The sequence below is a fragment of the Somniosus microcephalus genome, chromosome 17 (assembly GCF_052327205.1).
Source record: "Somniosus microcephalus isolate GS21.2 chromosome 17, FLI_Smic_1.0, whole genome shotgun sequence".
Classification (NCBI taxonomy): Eukaryota; Metazoa; Chordata; class Chondrichthyes; order Squaliformes; family Somniosidae; genus Somniosus; species Somniosus microcephalus.
The window spans coordinates 62,135,288-62,155,894 of NC_141003.1; the positions used below are offsets into that span (position 1 = coordinate 62,135,288).

At 57.2% G+C, this 20,607-nt stretch overlaps 1 protein-coding gene across 1 annotated transcript in view; it reads left to right on the forward strand.

Moving 5' to 3' along the window:
* The first annotated feature begins 12,891 nt into the window (after positions 1 to 12,891).
* endou2 (endonuclease, polyU-specific 2) overlaps positions 12,892 to 20,607 on the forward strand; it is a 46,443-nt gene continuing 38,727 nt past the window's right edge. Inside the window, exon 1 of the mRNA XM_086010534.1 lies at positions 12,892 to 12,999. The gene's annotated coding sequence lies outside the window, so the exon portion shown is untranslated. The remainder of the gene's footprint in view (positions 13,000 to 20,607) is intronic.

Here is a 20,607-nt window from a genome sequence, read left to right on the forward strand (position 1 = left end):
TCTCTCTCCCCCCACTCTCTCCCTCACTCCCCCACTCTCTCCCTCTCCCTCCACTCTCTCCCTCTCCCCCCCAAGTCTCTCTCTCTCCCTATCTCTCTCTCTCTCTCCCCTCAGTCTCTCTCTCTCTCTCTCCCCCCCACCCCGGTCTCTCTCTCTCCCCTGTCACTCTCTCGCTCTCTCTATCTCCCCAGTCTCCCTCTCTCTCCCCAGTCTCTCTCTCCCTTCGCCCATCTCTCTCTCTCTCCCCCAGTCTCTCTCTCTCTCCCCCCGTCTCTCCCCCAGTCTCTCTCTCTCTCCCCCTCAGTCACTCTCTCTCTCCCCCCTCAGTCTCTCTCTCTCTATCTCCCAGTCTCTCCCTCTCCCTCCACATCTCTCTCTCTCTCACCCCTCAGTTGCTCCTCTCTCCCCCTCAGTCTCTCTCTCTATCTCCCCATTCTCTCTCTCACTCCCAACTCTCTCTCTCTCTCACTCCCAATCTCTCTCTCTCACACTCCCAATCTCTCCCTCTCTCTCACTCCCAATCTCTCTCTCACACTCCCAATCTCTCTCTCTCTCACACTCCCAATCTCTCTCTCTCACACTCCCAATCTCTCTCTCACACTCCCAATCTCTCTCTCTCTCACACTCCCAATCTCTCTCTCTCTCACACTCCCAATCTCTCTCTCTCTCACACTCCCAATCTCTCTCTCTCTCACGCTCCCAAACTCTCTCTCTCACGCTCCCAGTCTCTCTCTCTCTCATACTCCCAATCTCTCTCTCAAACTCCCAGTCTCTCTCTCTCACACACTCCCAGTCTCTCTCTCACACTCCCAATCTCTCTCTCTTTCACACTCCCAATCTCTCTCTCTCTCACACTCCCAATCTCTCTCGCTCTCTCTCTCTCACTCCCAATCTCTCTCTCTCTCAGACTCCCAATCTCTCTCTCTCTCTGACTCCCAATCTCTCTCTCTCTCTCACACTCCCAATCTCTCTCTCTCACTCCCAATCTCTCTCTCTCTCTCACACTCCCAATCTCTCTCTCACTCCCAATCTCTCTCTCTCTCACACTCCCAATCTCTCTCTCTCACACTCCCAATCTCTCTCTCTCTCTCTCACACTCCCAATCTCTCTCTCACACTCCCAATCTCTCTCTCTCTCACTCCCAGTCTCTCTCTCTCACACTCCCAATCTCTCTCTCTCACTCAATTCAATTCAATTCAATTCAATTCAAATCGCTTTATTGGCATGATAAGGTACATCTTATGTTGCCAAAGCATCAAAATACATTTATGGTTGAACACATAAACGCAGTTCTATTCATACAGTGTATAAACAGGTATATCCCTGAGTGTATAAATATACATTCGCATTATTTATATATACTCTTTTCTTAGGTTTACTGGTTGTCCCTCTGTTCATGGCAAGCTGTAACATAGTGTGCCGCCAGTGCTACACAGCTTCTCTCCTCCCCCCAGTAGGTATGGGAGTTTTTGGTCGTCATTCAAATTTCTGAATTCAGGGCATATTTGTGAGAATTTTTGGTAGAAATTCTCCCTGATGCCCTGATATTTTCCACAGGCTGTGAGGAAGTGCATCTCTGTCTCCACTACTCCCTGACTGCAGTGAGAGCATATCCTGTCCTCTCTGCAGCCTGGTCTGCCTGTGTCTGCCTTTTTCGATCGCTAGACTATGTTCGCTAAGTCTGTACCTTGTCAAGGTTTTTCTCAGTTTGTTATCCTTTACCATGGTCAGGTACTCAGCCATGTTGTATTGTCTGTTTAGGGCCAAGTAGCAATTGAGTTTGCTTTGGGTTTTGTTGTTTCTGCCCAATATGACAGGTATTTTTCCTTTTGTTTAGTGACAATTGTGTTGGGTCGAATTCTCTGTGCTACGATGTCACTGTCCTGGGGCTGGTTATTGTTAGTAGTGTTAGTGGTTGCTTCACTGAAACACTCCCAATCTCTCTCTCTCACACTCCCAATCTCTCTATCTCTCACTCCCAATCTCTCTCTCTGACACTCCCAATCTCTCTCTCTCTCACACTCCCAATCTCTCTCTCTGACACTCCCAATTTCTCTCTCTCTCTCACACTCCCAGTCTCTCTCTCACACTCCAATCTCTCTCTCTCTCTCACTCCCAATCTCTCTCTCTCACACTCCCAATCTCTCTCTCTCTCACACTCCCAATCTCTCTCTCTCACACTCCCAATCTCTCTCTCACACTCCCAATCTCTCTCTCTCACACTCCCAATCTCTCTCTCTCTCACACTCCCAATCTCTCTCTCTCTCCCACTTCACCAATCCCTCTCTCTCTCACACTCCCAATCTCTCTCTCTCTCACACTCCCAATCTCTCTCTCTCACACTCCCAATCTCTCTCTCTCTCCTTCCCTCTCTCTCTCTCCTTCCCTCTCCTTCCCTCTCTCTCTCTGTCTCTCTCTCCTTCCCCTCTCTTTCTCTCTCCTTCCCTCTCGCTCCTTCCCTCTCTCTCTCTCCTTCCATCTCTCTCTCTCTTTCCTTCCATCCCTCTCTCTCTCTCCTTCCCTCTCTCTCTCTCCTTCCCTCTCTCTCGTTCCCTCTCTCTCTCTCTCTCCTTCCCTCTCTCTCTTCCCCCCAGTCGCTCCCTCTCTCTCTTCCAACAACAACATGCCCTCAAAAAGCCTCGGCACCGCCGGGCTCCCCCAGCTAGTCTGTATATATAAAAGACCTCTTCTGTCTGTCTGGATGTCTGTCTGTCCGTTCTCTATACGTTCGAAAGTTATAGAGCGTACCTACAACGCGCGTCACGTCAAAAGAAAGCTTACGATTACGGACCGGTCATAGGCGTATTTATGTTTCGGCCGGACAAAATTGCGCCCAGCGGTATCCCAAAAACGTTCAAAATTCCGCTCATTATCCCCTCATTAGCATTGAGTGACTATGATGTGAATAGCTGCTATGATGTCAGAGCAGTTTTTGTGCTGTCATAAAGAAATCAGTGCTTTCACTGTGCCCAGCCTACTCAGCTGGGTGACCCAGTCTCTCTCTCTCTCCCCCTCAGTCTCTCTCTCTCTCTATCTCCCCATTCTCTCTCTCTCTCTTCCCCAGTCTCTCTCCTCTCTCTCCCCCCAGTCTCTCTACTCTCTCTCTCTCTCCCCGTCTCTCTCTCCCTCTATCTCCCAGTCTCTCTCTCTCCCCCAGTCTCCCAGTCTCTCTCCTCCAGACTCTCCCTCCTCCAGTCTTGCTCTCTCTGTCTCTCTCTCTCCTCCAGTCTCTCCCTCCTCCAGTCTCTCTCATCTCTCCCCAATCTCTCTCTCTATCTCCCCAGTCTCCTCTCTCTCTCTCTCTCTCTCCCCAGATTCTCTCTCTCTCCCCAGTCTCTCCCTTCCCCGTCTCTCTCTCTCTCTCTCCCCAGTCTCTCTCTCTCCCCCGTCTCTCTCTCTCTCCCCCTCAGTCTCTCTCTCTCTCCCCAGTCTCTCTCCTCTCTCTCCCCTCAGTCTCTCTACTCTCTCTCTCTCTCCCCGTCTCTCTCTCTCTCCCTCAGTCTCTCTCTCTCCCCCTCAGTCGCTCTCTCTCCCCCTCAGTCTCTCTCTCTCTCCCCCAGTTTCTCTCTCTCCCTCTCTCCCCCCTCAGTCGCTCTCTCTCTCCCCCTCAGTCCTCTCTGTCTCCCAGTCTCTCTCTCTCTTCCCCCAGTCTCTCTCTCTCCCCCAGTTTCTCTCTCTCTCCCCGGCTCTCTCTCTCTCCCCCCCTCAGTCTCCTCTCTCTCTCTCTATCTCCCAGTCTCTCTCTCTCCCCCAGTCTCCCAGTCTCTCTCTCTCCTCCAGACTCTCTCTCCCAGTCTCTCTCTCTCCTCTCCGTCTCTCTCTCTCCTCCAGTCTCTCCCTCCTCCAGTCTCTCTCTCCCCCAATCTCTCTCTCGCTCCCCGTCTCTCTATCTCTCTCTCTCTGTCTCCCAGTCTCTCTATCTCTCTCTCCCCAGTCTCTCTCTCCCTTCCCCGTCTCTCTCTCTCTCTCTCTCTCTCCCCTGTCTCCCCCCAGTCTCTCTACTCTCTCTCTCTCTCTCTCTCACCGTTTTGCTCTCTCTCCCCCAGTCTCTCTCCCCTGGGTCGCTCTCTCTCTCCCCCCTCAGTCTCTCTCTCTCTATCTCCCCAGTCTCTCTCTCTCTCCCTGTCTCTCTCTCTCCCCCCTCAGTCGCTCTCTCTCTCCCCCAGTTTCTCTCTCTCTACCCCGCGTCTCTCTCTCTACCCCCCGTCTCTCTCTCTACCCCCAGTCTTTCTCTCCCCCCCATTCTCTGTCTCTCTCTCCTCCAGTCTCTCTCTCCCCCAGTCTCTCTCTCCCCACCAGTCTCTTTCTCTCTCCCCTCCAGTCTCTCTCTCCCCCAGTCTCTCTCTCCCCCCAGTCTCTCTCTCTCTCCCCCACTCTCTCCCTCTCCTCCCAGTCTCTCTCTCACACTCCAATCTCTCTCTCTCTTTCTCACACTCCCAATCTCTCTCACACTCCCAATCTCTCTCCCTCACTCCCAATCTCTCTCTCTCTCACACTCCCAATCTATCTCTCTCTCACACTCCCAATCTCTCTCTCTCACACTCCCAATCTCTCTCTCTCTCACACTCCCAATCTCTCTCTCTCACACTCCCAATCTCTCTCTCTCACACTCCCAATCTCTCTCTCTCTCACACTCCCAATCTCTCTCTCTCACACTCCCAATCTCTCTCTCTCACACTCCCAATCTCTCTCTCTCACACTCCCAATCTTTCTCACACTCCCAATCTCTCTCTCTCACACTCCCAGTCTCTCTCTCACTCACACTCCCAATCTCTCTCTCTCTCACACTCCCAATCTCTCTCTCTCTCACACTCCCAATCTCTCTCTCTCTCACACTCCCAATCTCTCTCTCTCTCTCACACTCCCAATCTCTCTCTCTCACACTCCCAATCTTTCTCTCTCTCTCACTCCCAGTCTCTCTCTCTCTCACACTCCCAGTCTCTCTCTCTCTCACACTCCCAATCTCTTTCTCTCACACTCCCAATCTCTCTCTCTCTCACACTCCCAATCTCTCGCTCTCTCTCACACTCCCAATCTCTCTCTCTCTCACACTCCCAATCTCTCTCTCACACTCCCAATCTCTCTCTCTCTCACACTCCCAATCTCTCTCTCTCTCACACTCCCAATCTCTCTCTCTCTCGCACTCCCAGTCTCTCTCTCTCTCACACTCCCAATCTCTCTCTCTCTCACTCCCAATCTCTCTCTCTCTCTCACTCCCAATCTCTCTCTCTCTCACTCCCAATCTCTCTCTCTCACACTCCCAATCTCTCTCTCTCACACTCCCAATCTCTCTCTCTCTCTCACTCCCAATCTCTCTCTCTCACACTCCCAATCTCTCTCTCTCTCTCTCACACTCCCAATCTCTCTCTTTCTCACTCCCAATCTCTCTCTCTCTCTCACACTCCCAGTCTCCCTCTCTCTCACACTCCCAATCTCTCTCTCTCTCACACTCCCAATCTCTCTCTCTCTCTCACTCCCAATCTTTCTCTCTCTCACACTCCCAATCTCTCGCTCTCTCTCACACTCCAATCTCTCTCTCTCTCTCTCACACTCCCAGTCTCTCTCTCTCTCTCACACTCCCAGTCTCTCTCTCTCTCTCACACTCCCAATCTCTCTCTCTCACACTCCCAGTCTCTCTCTCTCTCTCACACTCCCAGTCTCCCTCTCTCTCACACTCCCAATCTCTCTCTCTCTCACACTCCCAATCTCTCTCTCTCTCTCACTCCCAATCTCTCTCTCTCACACTCCCAATCTCTCTCTCTCACATCCCAGTCTCTCTCTCTCTCACACACTCCCAGTCTCTCTCTCTCTCTCACACTCCCAGTCTCTCTCTCTCACCACTCCCAGTCTCTCTCTCTCAATTCAAATTCAAACTCAAATTCAAATCGCTTTATTGGCATGATAAGGTACATCTTATGTTGCCAAAGCATCATAATACATTTATGGTTGAACACATAAACGCAGTTCTATTCATACAGTGTATAAACAGGTATATCTCTCACTCCCAATCTCTCTCTCTCTCTCACACTCCCAATCTCTCTCTCTCACTCCCAGTCTCTCTCTCTCTCTCACACACTCCCAGTCTCTCTCTCTCTCTCACACTCCCACTCTCTCTCTCTCTCACACACACTCCCACTCTCTCTCTCTCTCTCTCACACACTCCCAGTCTCTCTCTCTCTCTCACACTCCCACTCTCTCTCTCTCTCACACACACTCCCACTCTCTCTCTCTCTCTCTCACACACTCCCACTCAGTTCAGTTCAGTTCAGTTCAAATGCTTTATTGGCATGAAAGTTTACAGAGAACCATATTGCCAAAGCTTACATAGCAAAAAAGGTACAGTTTTCCAACATTCTGTAGGTGTCAATCGATTTGACATTTGTTGGGTATATACAATATTACTTTTAAACAATATTAATTTAAACAGTCTTTCTACTTCATTTGGTACGTTCAATATTAATTTTAAACACTCTCTCTCGCTCACTCCCAGTCTCTCTCTCTCTCTCACACTCCCAGACTCTCTCTCTCACACTCCCAGTCTCTCTCTCTCTCACACTCCCAGTCTCTCTCTCTCTCTCTCACTCCCAGTCTCTCTCTCTCTCTCTCTCTCTCGCTCCCAGTCTCTCTCTCTCTCTCACTTCCAGTCTCTCTCTCTCTCTCACACTCCCAGCCTCTCTCTCTTCCCCCCAATCTCTCTCTTTCTCTTCTCCCCCGAATCTCTCTCTCTCTCTCTCCCTCCAGTCTCTCTCTCTTCACCCCGTCGCTCTCTCCTTCCCTCTCTCTCCTTCCCCGTCTCTCTCTCCTTACCCCTCTCGCTCTCTCTCTCTCCTTCCCTCTCTCGCTCTCTCTCTCTCCTTCCCTCTCTCTCCTTCCCTCTCTCTCCTTCCCTCTCTCTCCTTCCCTCCCTCCTTCCCTCTCTCTCTCTCTCTTTCCCTCTCTCTCTCTCTCTTTCCCCTCTCTCTCTCTCTCTCCTTCCCTCTCGCTCTCTCTCTCTCTCTCCTTCCCTCTCTCTCTCTCTCTCTCCTTCCCTCTCTCTCTCTTTCTCCTTCCATCTCTCTCTCTCTCTCTCCTTCCCTCTCTCCCTCTCTCTCCTTCCCTCTCTCTCTCTCCTTCCCTCTCTCTCTCCTTCCATCTCTCTCTCTCTCATCCTTCCCTCTCTCCTTCCATCTCTCTCTCTTCCCCTCAGTCGCTCTCTCTCTCTCTCTTCCAACAACAACATGCCCTCAAAAAAGCCTCGGCACCGCCGGGCACCCCCAGCTAGTCTATATATATAAAAGACCTCTTCTGTCTGTCTGTCTGTCTGTCTGTCCGTTCTCTATACGTTCGAAAGTTATAGAGCGTACCTACACGTGCATCACATCAAAAGAAAGCTTACGATTACGGACCGGTCATAGGCGTATTTACGTTTCGACCGGACAAATATTGCGCCCGCGGTATCCAAAAAACGTTCAACATTCCGGTCATTAACATCTCATTATCCGCTCATTAGCGATAGAGTGACCTCGAGGTCGACCAATCGTACGCCGGGTTCCTGGCGCGTGCGGGCGGGCCCTCCTACAGTCGAGTGACGGGACGATTGACCAATCCTACGCTTTGGTGACCTGACGGTCGACCAATCGGTGCGTGTGTGGGCGGTCCTTATCGTTCAGAACCGAGGTGAGTCGCCGCCATCTTGATTCCAAACTTTTCCTTTCTTTTTCCCGCTTTCTGCGTCTTTAAAAAAAAAGTTGCTTTTAAAACACATATTTAAAAAAAAGTTAATTACTTTCTAAATCTTTTATCTAATCTCATTAATTTTCCTACCTTTCCCCGTTTTTCCAGGTAGGCCTCGAAGCCTCGGCCTCTCCTCCGCACCCACGCCCGAGCTAGGCACCTCCCGGCCCCAGTCAACAAGCGGCCCCCCGATCGCCGCCATCTTTGTGAAGGCTGGAGGGGCGGGCCTCAGCCGAGCGTCGCTACCGCCGCCATCTTAGTAAAGGCGGGTGGGGCAGGAGTCAGCGCGTGCGACTTGAGTCCGGCCGGGCCTCTCGCGGTAGGTTGCGCGGCGGCGTCTCGCTCTCTGCTCTTGAAGCCAGCTCGGGCGGGGGGCGGGGTCTCTCTCTCTGCTCTTGAAGCCGGCTTGGGCGGGGGGCGGGGCTCGGGAGATCAGGCCTCCGGAGATCGGGGGGGGTGAGCCTCGGGAGATCGGGGGGGGCGCTCGGCAGATCGGGGGGGGCGGGGCTCGGGAGATCGGGGGGGGGCGGGGCTCGGGAGATCGGGGGGCGGGGCTCGGGAGATCGGGGGGCGGGGCTCGGGAGATTGGGGGCGGGGCTCAGGAGATCGGGGGCGGGGCTCGGGAGATCGAGGGGCGGGGCTCGGGAGATCGGGGGGAGTGGCTCGGGAGATCGGGGGGGCTCGGGAGATTGGTGGGGCGGGGCTCGGGAGATCGGGCGTGGCTCGGGACATCGGGGGCGGGGCTCGGGACATCGGGGGGCGGGGCTCGGGGACTCCCCCCTCTCCCTCCCCCTGAGGTGAGTGGCCACCATCTTGATTCCTAACTCTTCATTTATTTTTCCCACTTTCTGCGTGTTTATTTTCAAATATAGATTTCCAGCAAAAAAGTTGCTTTTAAAACACAATTAAATTGTTTTTAAAAAGAGTAAATTAATTTGTCAATATTTTTCTAAGCTGATTAATTTTCTGACCTTTCACCCTCTTTTTTTTCCTGTGACTCGCTACCTCCGCCGGGCGCCGCAACCTTCCAGGGTTACACCGACTGCAGGCCTCGAAGCCTCGCATCTCCTTCCCAGCCACGCCCGAGCTAGGCACCTCCTGTCCCGCTCAACAAGCGGCCCGCGATCGCCGCCATCTTTGTAAAGGCTGGCGGGGCGGGGATGAGCCGAGCGTTGCCACCACCGCCATCTTTGTAAAGGCGGGCAGGGCAGTACGGAGCTCCGCGGAGCCATCGCTGGCGCTGGGCTCGGGTGCTTTCTGGCCTGCGGCCGAACGGCGGCTGCGGAGCTCGGGCAGCCCGGGGCGCTGGGCTCGGCTGGGCCATGTCAGTGCGGGTGCCTGAGGCCCCGGGGCCTAGCCTTTTCCAACTGCCGGCAGCGCAACTCTCAACACTGGCAGAGGGAGAGGGTCTGCTAGCTCCCCCACTCCCTTTCCCCTCCTTCCCACACACCCTCCCCCCTTCCCCCCCTCCCCCCTCCCCCTTCCCCCCTCCCCCCTTCCCCCCGTCCCCCTTCCCCCCTCCCCTTCCCCCACCACACCCCCTCACACCCCCTTTTCCCCTCCCTCCTCCCCCTCACACCCCTTCCCCACCCCTTTCCCCCCCTTCCCCACACCCCCTTCCTCCCCCACCCCCTTCCTCCCCCACCCCCTTCCTCCCCCATCCCCTTCCCTCCCCCCCTTTCTCCCACCACCCCCTTCCCCCCACCCCCCCTTCCCCTCCTCCCCCTCACACCCCCTTTCTGCCCCCTTCCCCCTCCATCTCCCCCCTCCTCCTTCCCCCCTCCCACCCCCCTTCCCCCCCCACCCCTCCTCCTCCTGCCTTCCCCCCTTGTTCCCCCCTTTCCTCCCCCACACCCCCTTCCTCCCCCACCCCCCTTCCTCCCCCACCCCCTTCCTCCCCCACCCCCTTCCCCCCTTTCTCCCCTTCTTCCCCCTTCCCTTCCCCCCCACCCCCTTCCCTCCCCCTCCCACCCCCTCTCACCTTCCCTCCCCACCCCCTTCCCCCACCCCCTTCCCCACACCCCCCCTTCCCCTACCCCCCTTCCCCTTTCTCTCCTTCCCTCTCTCTCTCATTCCCTCTCTCTCTCTCATTCCCTCACTCTCTCTCCTTCCCTCTCTCTCTTTCCTTCCCTCTCTCTTTCCTTCCCTCTCTCTCTCTCCTTCCCTCTCTCCCTCTCTCTCTCTTCCCCCCGTCTCTCTCTCTTCCCCCCAGTCGCTCTCTTCCCCCCAGTCGCTCTCTCTCTTCCCCCCAGTCGCTCTCTCTTCCCCCCAGTCGCTCTCTCTCTCTCTTCCAACAACACATGCCCTCAAAAAACCCTCGCACCGCTGGGCACTTCAGCTATATTATTATTATATTTATATTATATTATATATATAAAAGGATGGTGGTGTCTGTCTGTCTGTCTGTAAGTATGTCCGCGCTTAACTCAAAAGCGTACCTACGTATATGTTATATCAAAAGAAAGCTTATGATTAGGCGTCATAGGCGTATTTACTTTTTGGAAAAACCTTCAAAAAACGGTAAAAATCCGCTCATTAGCGTTGAGTGACGTATCCGCTCATTAGCGTTGAGTGACGTGATGGTTGACCAATCCTACGGGGGAAGCGCGCTGTGTCACGGGGGGCGTTTCATGGCGTGTGTGAGCGGGGCCTAATTCTACAGCCTGCCGTTAGTGCGGGAGCGGGAAAAACCGGAGCGGGAGCTCATCAGGGGTCAGCCCGCCGTCGCCGGGGGCCCGGAGCGGGAGCTCATCAGGGGTCAGCCCGACCGAAAGCGAGCAGGTGAGCGGCAGCGGTGGTCCAGAGCGGGAGCCGCTGCGCACGGTGGCTCCGGGTCACCAAAGCCGGGCTCTGAGTCCTACCCCTTCCCCGCGGCCTCAACCGCGCGTCCCGAGAGCCCGAGGGAGAGGGAAGCCGGCTCTATTACAGCCCCGGGGGGCTCGGGGTGTGTGAGAGAGACTCGGCGCCATTCCCTCCTTCCTCCCCGCCCCCGGCCAATCACCCCCCACATACCCGGGGGGGGGGCTGGGCTCAGCTCACACTCAGTGTGAAAGAGGAGGAGGAGGCCGGGGATCCTCGGCCTGCAGCCTCAACTCAATCCCCGAGCTCAGAGCTTTAGCAAAGCGCAGATAGAGAGAGAGACTCACCTCAGATGGTGTCCGGCGGGGAACCCACAATCTCGCCTTCTTCCTTCGGCCGCCGCGATTCAAACTTCTCGCTGACCTCACAAAATGGCGGCCGCCCTTCATCACCCGCCGGGCTCTGAGTCCAGCCCCTTCCCCGGGGTGTCTTCCTCTCTTCTCTATCTCCTTCCCTCACTCTCTCCTTCCCTCTCTCTCTCTCTCTCCTTCCCTCTCTCTCTCTCTCTCTCTCTCCCTCTCCTTCCCTCTCTCTCTCTCTCTCTCCTTCCCTCTCTCTCTGTCTCTCTCTCCTTCCCTCTCTCTCTCCTTCCCTCTCTCTCTCTGTCTCTCTCTCCTTCCTCCTCTCTCCTTCCCTCTCTCTCTCCTTCCCTCTCTCTCTCCTTCCCTCTCTCTCGCCTTCCCTCTCTCTCTCTCGCCTTCCCTCTCTCTCTCTCCTCTCTCTGTCTCTCTCTCCTTCCCCCTCTCTCTCTCTCTTTCACCCTCTCTCTCTCTCTCCTTCCCCCGCTCTCTCTCTCTCTCTCCTTCCCCCTCTCTCTCCTTCCCTCTCTCTCTCTCTCGCTCTCTCTCCTTCCCTCTCCTACCCTCTCCATTAACAAAAAACAAAGTTAAGAACCACCTCCTGGGTGCTTAGGAAGAGTTCTTCAATCCCAACAGTTTCATAAACAGTTTTATAAACATGGCACAGGTTTCTTCATTTCCCGCGGCACCGCCGGGTACTCCAGCTAGTATATATATATATATAAATGGATGAGTCTGTCTCTGTCTCTGTCTGTCTGTATGTCCGCGGTAAACTCAAAGGTTATAGAGCGTACCTACACATATGTTATATCAAAAGAAAGCTTATGATTAGGGGAGTGTCATAGGTGTATTTACATTTTGGTCAGACAAAAATTGCTCGGACAGTATACAAAAAACGTTCAAAAAACGGACAAAATCTGCTCATTAGTGTTGAGTGACGTGATGGTTGAACAATCCTACGGGGGAAGCGCGGTGCGTCACAGGGGGCGTTTCATGGCGTGTGTGGGCGTGGCCTAATCCTGCAGCCTGCTGTGAGTGTGGGACTGGGAAAACAGATACACAGACATAGACAGAGACAACCACGCGGCCCGACAGCCCGAGAGACAGCGAGCATACACACACAGAGACAGATACATCGCGCGGCCTGAGAGCCCGAAAGACAGCGAGCAGGGGAGCGGCGGCGGCGGGCCGGAGCGGGAGCTGAGCTGGGGTCACTCGGGCCGGGCCTGAGGCACTACGCCACGCACGGGGGCTCCGGGTCACCAAGGCCGGGCTCTGAGTCCAACCCCTTCCCCGGGGTGTCTTCCTCTCTTCTCTATCTCCTTCCCTCACTCTCTCCTTCCCTCTCTCTCTCTCTCCTCTTCCCTCTCTCTCTCCTGCCCTCCCTCTCTCTCTCCCCTTCCCTCCCTCTCTCCTGCCCCCTCTCTCGCTCTCTCCTTCCCCCTCTCTCTCTTTCTCCTTCCCCCTCTCTCTCTCCTTCCCCCTCTCTCTCTCTCTCCTTTCCCCTCTCTCTCTCTCCTTCCCCCTCTCTCCTTCTCCCTCTCTCTCTCTCTCCTTCCCCCTCTCTCCTTCCCCCTCTCTCTCTCTCCTTCCCCTCTCTCTCTCTCCTTCCCCTCTCCTTCCCTCTCTCTCTCTCCTTCCCTCTCTCTCTCTCTCCTTCCCTCTCGCTCTCTCTCTCTCCTTCCCCCTCTCTCTCTCCTTCCCCCTTTCTCTCCTTCCCCCTCTCTCTCTCCTTCCCCCTCTCTCTCCTTCCCTCTCTCTCTCTCTCCTTCCCCCCCTCTCTCTCTCTCCTTCCCCCTCTCTCTCTCTCCTTCCCCCTCTCTCTCTCACCTTCCCCCTCTCTCTCTCTCCTTCCCCCTCTCTCTCTCTCCTTCCCCCTCTCTTTCTCTCTCTCCTTCCCCCTCTCTCTCCTTCCCTCTCTCTCTCTCTCTCCTTCCCTCTCTCTCTCTCTCTCTCCTTCCCTCTCTCTCTCTCCTTCCCCCTCTCTCTCCTTCCCCCTCTCTCTCCTCCCCCCCCCCCTTCTTTTCTCTCTCTCTCTCCTATGCATCTGCACAGAGAGAACCGCGCGGCCCGAGAGACAGCGAGCGGGGGAGCGGCGGCGGCGGGCCGGAGCGGGAGCTCAGCTGAGGTCAGTTGGGCCGGGCCTGAGGCGCTAGGCCGCGCACGGGGGCTCCGGGTCACCGCGGCCGGGCTCTGAATCCAGCCCCTTCCCCGAGGTGTCTTCCTCTCTTCCCTATCTCCTTCCCTAACTCTCTCCTTCCCTCTCTCTCTCTCTGTCTCTCTCTCCTTCCCTCTCTCTCTCTCTCCTTCCCTCTCTCTCCTTCCCCCTTTCTCTCTCTTTCCCCCTCTCTCTCTCCTTCCCCCTCTCTCCTTCCCCCTCTCTCTCTCTGTCTCCTTCCCCCTCTCTCTCTGTCTCCTTCCCCCTCTCTCTCCTTCCCCTCTCCCTCTCTCTCCTTCCCCCCTCTCTCTCTCTCTCCTTCCCCCTCTCTCTCTCTCTCTCTCCTTCCCCCTCTCTCTCCTAACCCCCCTCCCACTCTCTCTCTCTCTCTCTCCTAACCACACTTGGAGTTACTGTGAATGGTTCCGGTCTCCATCTATTATTCTGCCCTGCAGCTGCTCGTCAACCAAAATTATACCAGAAAAACACACTAAGGCCAGAGCAACAACAAATATGCAAAAAACTGGAAAAGCACAAAATGGCCATAAAAGATAACCAAAACCCGCTAGACTCCATAATAACAGAAAAAGAACTATTTGAAAAACTCAAGGACCTGCGACCAGGAAAAGCTTGCGGTGCAGACGGCATACTAAGCGAGATGATTAAACACACACACACTGTCAGAGGGGCAGTACTGAGGGAGCACTGCACTGTCGGAGGGGCAGTACTGAGGGAGGGCTGAACTGTCGGAGGGGCAGTACTGAGGGAGCACTGCACTGTCAGAGCGGCAGGACTGAGGGAACACTGCACTGTCGGAGGGGCAGTAGTGAGGGATTGCTGCATTTTTGGGTCAGTACTGTGGGAGTGCTGCACTGTCGGAGGGGCAGTACTGAGGGAGCACTGCACTGTTGGAGGGGCAGTACTGAGGGAGCACTGCACTGTCGGAGGGTTAATACTGAGGGAGCGCTGAACTGTCAGAGGGGCTTTACTGAGGGAGCGCTACACTGTTGGAGGGGCAGTACTTAAAGAGCACTGCTCTGTCAGAGGGGCAGTACGAGGGAGCGCTGCACTGTCGGAGGGGCATTGCCGAGGGAGCGCTGCACTGTCGGAGGGGCAGTACTGAGGGTGCGCTGCACTGTCTGAGGGACAGTACAGAGGAAGCGCAGCGCTGTCGGAGGGGCAGTACAGAGGGAGTGCAGCACTGTCGGAGGGGCAGTACTGAGGGAGCGCTGCACTGTCAGAGGGGCAGTACTGAGGGAACGCTGCATTGTCGGAGGGGCAGTACTGAGGGAGCGCTGCACTGTCAGACAGGCAGTACTGAGGGAGCACTGCACTGTCATCGGGGCAGTACTGAGGGAACACTGCACTGTTGGAGGGGCAGAATTGAGGGAGTGCTGCACTGTCGGAGGGTCAGTACCGAGGGAGTTCTGCCCTTTCAGAGGGGCAGTGCCGAGGGAGCGCTGCACTGTCGGAGGGGCAATACTGAGGGAGGGCTGCACTGTCGGATGGGCAATACTGAGGGAGCACTGCACTGTCAGAGGGGCGGTACTGAGGGACCCCGCACTGTCAGAGGGGCGGTACTGAGGGAACCCTGCACTGTCGGAGGGGCAGTACTGAGGGAGCGCTGCACTGTCGGAGGGCAGTGACGAGGGAGCGCTGCAGTGTCGGAGGGGCAGCACTGAGGGACTGCTGCACTGTCAGTGGTGCAGTACTGAGGGAGCGCTGCACTGTCGGACGGGCAGTACTGAGGGAGCACTGCATTGTCAGAGGGGCAGTACTAAGGGAACACTGCACTGTCGGAGCTGCAGTACTGAGGGAGTACTGTACTGTCGGAGGGGCAGTACTGAGGGAGCGCTGCACTGTCAGAGGGGCAGCACAGAGGGAGTGCAGCACTGTCGGAGTGGCAGTACTGAGGGAACACTGCACTGTCAGATAGGCAGTTCTGAGGGAGCGCTGTCCTGTCGGAGGGGCAGTACTGAGGGAGCGCTGCACTGTCGGAGGGTCAGTACTGAGGGAGCGCTGCACTGTCGGTGGAGTAGTACTGAGGAAGCGCTGCACTGACGGAGGGGCAATACTGAGGGAGGGCTGCACTGTCGGATAGGCAATACTGAGGGAGCACTGCACTGTCAGAGTGGCGGTACTGAGGGAACACTGCAATGTCAGAGGGGCAGTACTGAGGGAGCGCTGCACTGTCGGAGGGCCGTGACGAGGGAGCGCTGCAGTGTCGGAGGGGCAGCACTGAGGGAGCGCTGCACTGTCAGAGGGCAGTGACGAGGGAGCGCCGCACTGTCAGAGGGGCAGTACAGAGGGAGTGCAGCACTCTCGGAGGGGCAGTACTGAAGGAGCGCTGCACTGTCAGAGTGGCAGTACTGAGGGAGCGCTGCACTGTCGGAGCGCCAGTACTGAGTGAGCGCTGCACTGTCAGATGGGCAGTACTGAGGGAGCGCTACACTTTCAGAGGGGCAGTACTGAGGGAACACTACACTGTCGGATGGGCAGTACTGAAGGAGCACTGCACTGTCGGAGGGTCAGTACTGAGGGAGCGCTGCACTGTCGGAGGGGCAGTACTGAGGAAGCGCTGATCTGTCAGAGGGGCAGTACTGAGGGAGCGCTGCACTGTCGGAGGGGCAGTGCTGAGGGAGTGCTGCACTGTCAGACGGGCAGTACTGAGGGAGCACTGCACTGTCAGTGGGGCAGTACTGAGGGAACACTGCACTGTTGGAGGGGCAGAAGTGAGGGAGTGCTGCACTGTCGGAGGGTCAGTACTGAGGGAGTGCTGCACTGTCGGAGGGTCAGTACTGAGGGAGCACTGCACTGTCGGAGGGGCAGTACTGAGGGAGCACTGCACTGTCGGGGGGTCAATACTGAGGGAGTGCTGAACTGTCAGCGGGGCAGTGCCGAGGGAGCGCTGCACAGTCAGAGGGGCAGTACTGAGGGAGCACTGCACTGTCAGAGGGGCAGTACAGAGGGAGTGCAGCACTATCAGAGGGGCAGTACTGAGGGAACACTGCACTGTCGGACGGGCAGTACTGGAGGAGCACTGCACTACCAGGGGGGCAGTACTAAGGGAACACTTCACCATCGGAGGGGCAGTACTGAGGGAGCACTGCACTGTCGGAGGGTCAGTAGTGAGGGAGCGCTGCACTGTCGGTGGAGCAGTACTGAGGAAGCGCTGCACTGACGGAGGGGCAATACTGAGGGAGGGCTGCACTATCGGATGGGCAATACTCAGGGAGCACTGCACTGTCAGAGGGGCGGTACTGAGGGAAAACTGCTCTGTCGGAGGGGCAGTACTGAGGGAGCACTCAACTGTCGGAGGGCAGTGATGAGGGAGCGCTGCAGTGTTGGAGGGGCAGCACTGAGGGAGCGCTGCACTGTCAGAGGGGCAGTACAGAGGGAGTGCAGCACTGTCGGAGGGGCAGTACTGAGGGGACGCTGCACTGTCCGAGTGGCAGTACTGAGGGAGCGCTGCACTGTCTGAGGGGCAGTACTGAGGGAGCGCTGCACTGTCAGACGGGCAGTACTGAGGGAGCACTACACTGTCAGAGGGGCAGTACTGAGGGAACACTACACTGTCGGATGGGCAGTACTGAAGGAGCACTGCACTGTCGGAGGGTCAGTACTGAGGGAGCGCTGCACTGTCGGAGGGGCAGTACTGAGGAAGCGCTGCTCTGCCAGAGGGGCAGTACTGAGGGAGCGCTGCACTGCCGGAGGGGTAGTACTTAAAGAGCACGGCGCCGTCGGAGGGGCAGTACGAGGGAGCGCTGCACTGTCGGAGGGGCAGTGCCGAGGGAGCGCTGCACTGTCAGAGGGGCAGTACTGAGGGAATGCTGCACTGTCGGAGGGGCAGTACTGAGGGAGCGCTGCACTGTCAGAGGGGCAGTACTGAGGGAATGCTGCACTGTCGGAGGGGCAGTACTGAGGGAGCGCTGCACTGTCAGACGGGCAGTACTGAGGGAGCACTGCACTGTCAGCGGGGCAGTACTGAGGGAACACTGCACTGTTGGAGGGGCAGAAGTGAGGGAGCGCTGCACAGTCGGAGTGGCAGTACTGAGGGAACACTGCACTGTCAGATAGGCAGTTCCGAGGGAGCGCTGTCCTGTCGGAGGGGCAGTACTGAGGGAGCGCTGCACTGTCGGAGGGGCAGTACTGAGGGAGCGCTGCACTGTCGGAGGGGCAGTACTGAGGGAGCGCTGCACTGTCGGTGGAACAGTACTGAGGAAGCGCTGCACTGACGGAGGGGCAATACTGAGGGATGGCTGCACTGTCGGATAGGCAATACTGAGGGAGCACTGCACTGTCAGAGGGGCGGTACTGAGGGAACACTGCACTTTCGGAGGGGCAGTACTGAGGGAGCGCTGCACGGTCGGAGGGCAGCGACGAAGGAGCGCTGCACTGTCAGAGGGGCAGTACAGTGGGATTGCAGCACTCTCGGAGGGGCAGTACTGAAGAAGCACTGCACTGTCAGAGTGGCAGTACTGAGGGAGCGCTGCAGTGTCGGAGGGGCAGTACTGAGGGAACACTACATTGTCGGATGGGCAGCACTGAAGGAGCACTGCAGTGTCGGAGGGGCAGTACTGAGGGAACACTACATTGTCGGATGGGCAGCACTGAAGGAGCACTGCACTGTCGGAGGGTCAGTACTGAGGGAGCGCTGCACTGTCGGAGGGGCAGTACTTAAAGATCACTGTGCTGTCGGAGGGCAGTACAAGAGAGCGCTGCACTGTCGGAGGGGCAGTGCCGAGGGAGCGCTGCCCTGTCGGAGGGGCAGTACTGAGGGAGCGCTGCACTGTCAGAGGTGCAGTACAGAGGGAGTGCAGCACTGTCGGAGGGGCCTTACTGAGGGAGCGCTGCACTGTCAGAGGGGCAGTACTGAGGGAACGCTGCACTGTCGGAGGGGCAGTACTGAGGGAGTGCTGCACTGTCAGACAGGCAGTACTGAGGGAGCACTGCACTGTCAGCGGGGCAGTACTGAGGGAACACTGCACTGTTGGAGGGGCAGAAGTGAGGGAGTGCTGCACTGTCGGAGGGTCAGTACTGAGGGAGCACTGCACTGTCGGAGGGGCAGTACTGAGGGGGCACTGCACTGTCGGCGGGTCAATACTGAGGGAGTGCTGAACTGTCGGAGGGGCAGTGCCGAGGGAGTGCTGCACAGTCGGAGGGGCAGTACTGAGGGAGCACTGCACTGTCAGATAGGCAGTTCTGAGGGAGCGCTCTACAGTCGGAGGGGCAGTACTGAGGGGGCACTGCACTGTCGGACGGGCAGTACTGGAGGAGCACTGCACTACCAGAGGGGCAGTACTAAGGGAACACTGCACCATTGGAGGGGCAGTACTGAGGGAGCACTGCACTGTCAGAGGGTCAGTAGTGAGGGAGTGCTGCACTGTCGGTGGAGCAGTACTGAGGAAGCGCTGCACTGACGGAGGGGCAATACTGAGGGAGGGCTGCACTATCGGATGGGCAATACTGAGGGAGCACTGCACTGTCAGAGGGGCGGTACTGAGGGAAAACTGCACTGTCGGAGGGGCAGTACTGAGGGAGCGCTGCACTGTCGGAGGGCAGTGATGAGGGAGCGCTGCAGTGTCGGAGGGGCAGCACTGAGGGAGCGCTGCACTGTCAGAGGGGCAGTACAGAGGGAGAACAGCACTGTCGGAGGGGCAGTACTGAGGGAGCGCTGCACTGTCAGACAGGCAGTACTGAGGGAGCACTACACTGTCGGAGGGTCAGTACTGAGGGAGCGCTGCACTGTCGGAGGGGCAGTACTGAGGAAGCGCTGCTCTGCCAGAGGGGCAGTACTGAGGGAGCGCTGCACTGCCGGCGGGGCAGTACTTAAAGAGCACGGCGCTGTCGGAGGGGCAGTACGAGGGAGCGCTGCACCGTCGGAGGGGCAGTGCCGAGGGAGCACTGCCCTGTCGGAGGGGCAGTACTGAGGGAGCGCTGCACTGTCAGAAGTGCAGTACAGTGGGAGTGCAGCACTGTCGGAGGGGCAGTACTGAGGGAGCGCTGCACTGTCAGAGGGGCAGTACTGAGGGAATGCTGCACTGTCGGAGGGGCAGTACTGAGGGAGCGCTGCACTGTCAGACGGGCAGTACTGAGGGAGCACTGCACTGTCAGCGGGGCAGTACTGAGGGAACACTGCACTGTCAGAGGGGCAGTACTGAGGGAGCACTGCACTGTCGGGGGTCAATACTGAGGGAGCACTGCACTGTCGGGGGTCAATACTGAGGGAGTGCTGAACTGTCGGAGGGGCAGTACTGAGGGAGCACCGCACTGTCGGAGGGGCAGTACTCAGGGAGCGCTGCACTGTCAGAGGGGCAGTACTGAGGGAGCGCTGCACTGTTGGAGGGGCAGTACTGAGGGAGCTCTGCACTGTCGGAGGGGCATTACGAGGGAGCGCTGCCCTTTCAGAGGGGCAGTGCCGAGGGAGCGCTGCACTGTCGGAAGGGCAGTACTGAGGGAGCGCTGCACTGTCAGAGGGGCAGTAGTGAGGGAGCACTGCACTGTCAGAGGGGCAGTTCTGAGGGAGCGCTGCACTGTCGGACGATCTGTACTGAGGGAGCACTGCACTGTCGAAGGGGCAGTACTGAGGAAGCACTGCATTTTCGGAGGGGCAATACTGAGGGGGCTCTGCTCTGTCAGAGGGGCAGTACTGAGGGAGTGCTGCACTGTCGGAGGGGCAGTACTGAGGGAGTGCTGCACTGTCATCGGGGCAGTAGTGAGGGAACACTGCACTGTCGGAGGGGCAGTACTGAGGGAGCGCTGCACTGTCGGAGGGCAGTGACGAGGGAGCGCTGCAATGTTGGAGGGACAGCACTGAGGGAACGCTGCACTGTCAGAAGGGCAGTACAGAGGGAGTGCAGCACTATCGGAGGGGCAGTACTGAGGGAGCGCTGCACTGTCAGAGGGGCAGTACTGCGGGAGTGCTGCACTGTCAGAGGGGCAGTACTGAGGGAACATTGCACCGTCGGAGGGGCAGTACTGAGGGAGCACCTCACTGTCGGAGGGGCAATACTGAGGGAGGGCTGCACTGTCGGAGGGGCAGTACTGAGCGAGTGCTGCACTGTCAGAGGGGCAGCACTGACGGAGCGTTGCTTTGTCGGAGGGGCAGTACTGAGGGAGTGCTTCACTGTCAGTGTGGCAGTACTGAGGGAGTGCTGCACTGTCTTTGGGGCAGAACTGAGGGAGCGCTGCACTGTCGGAGGGGCAGTGCTGAGGGAGTGCTGTACTGTTGGATGGGCTGTGCTGAGGAAGCGCTGCACTGTCGGAGGGGCAATACTGAGGGAGCGCTGCACTGTCGGAGGGGCAGTACTGAGGGAGCGCTGCACTGTCGGAGGGGCAATACTGAGTGAGGGCTGCACTGTCGGAGGGGCAGTACTGAGGGCGTGCTGCACTGTTAGAGGGGCAGCACTGATGGAGCGCTGCACTGTCGGAGGGGCAGTACTGAGGGAGTGCTTCACTGTCAGAGGGGCAGTATTGAGGGAGTGCTGCACTGTCGGAGGGGCAGTACTGATGGAGTGCTGCACTGTTGGAGGGGCAGTACTGAGGGAGCGCTGCACTGTCGGAGGGGCAGTACTGAGG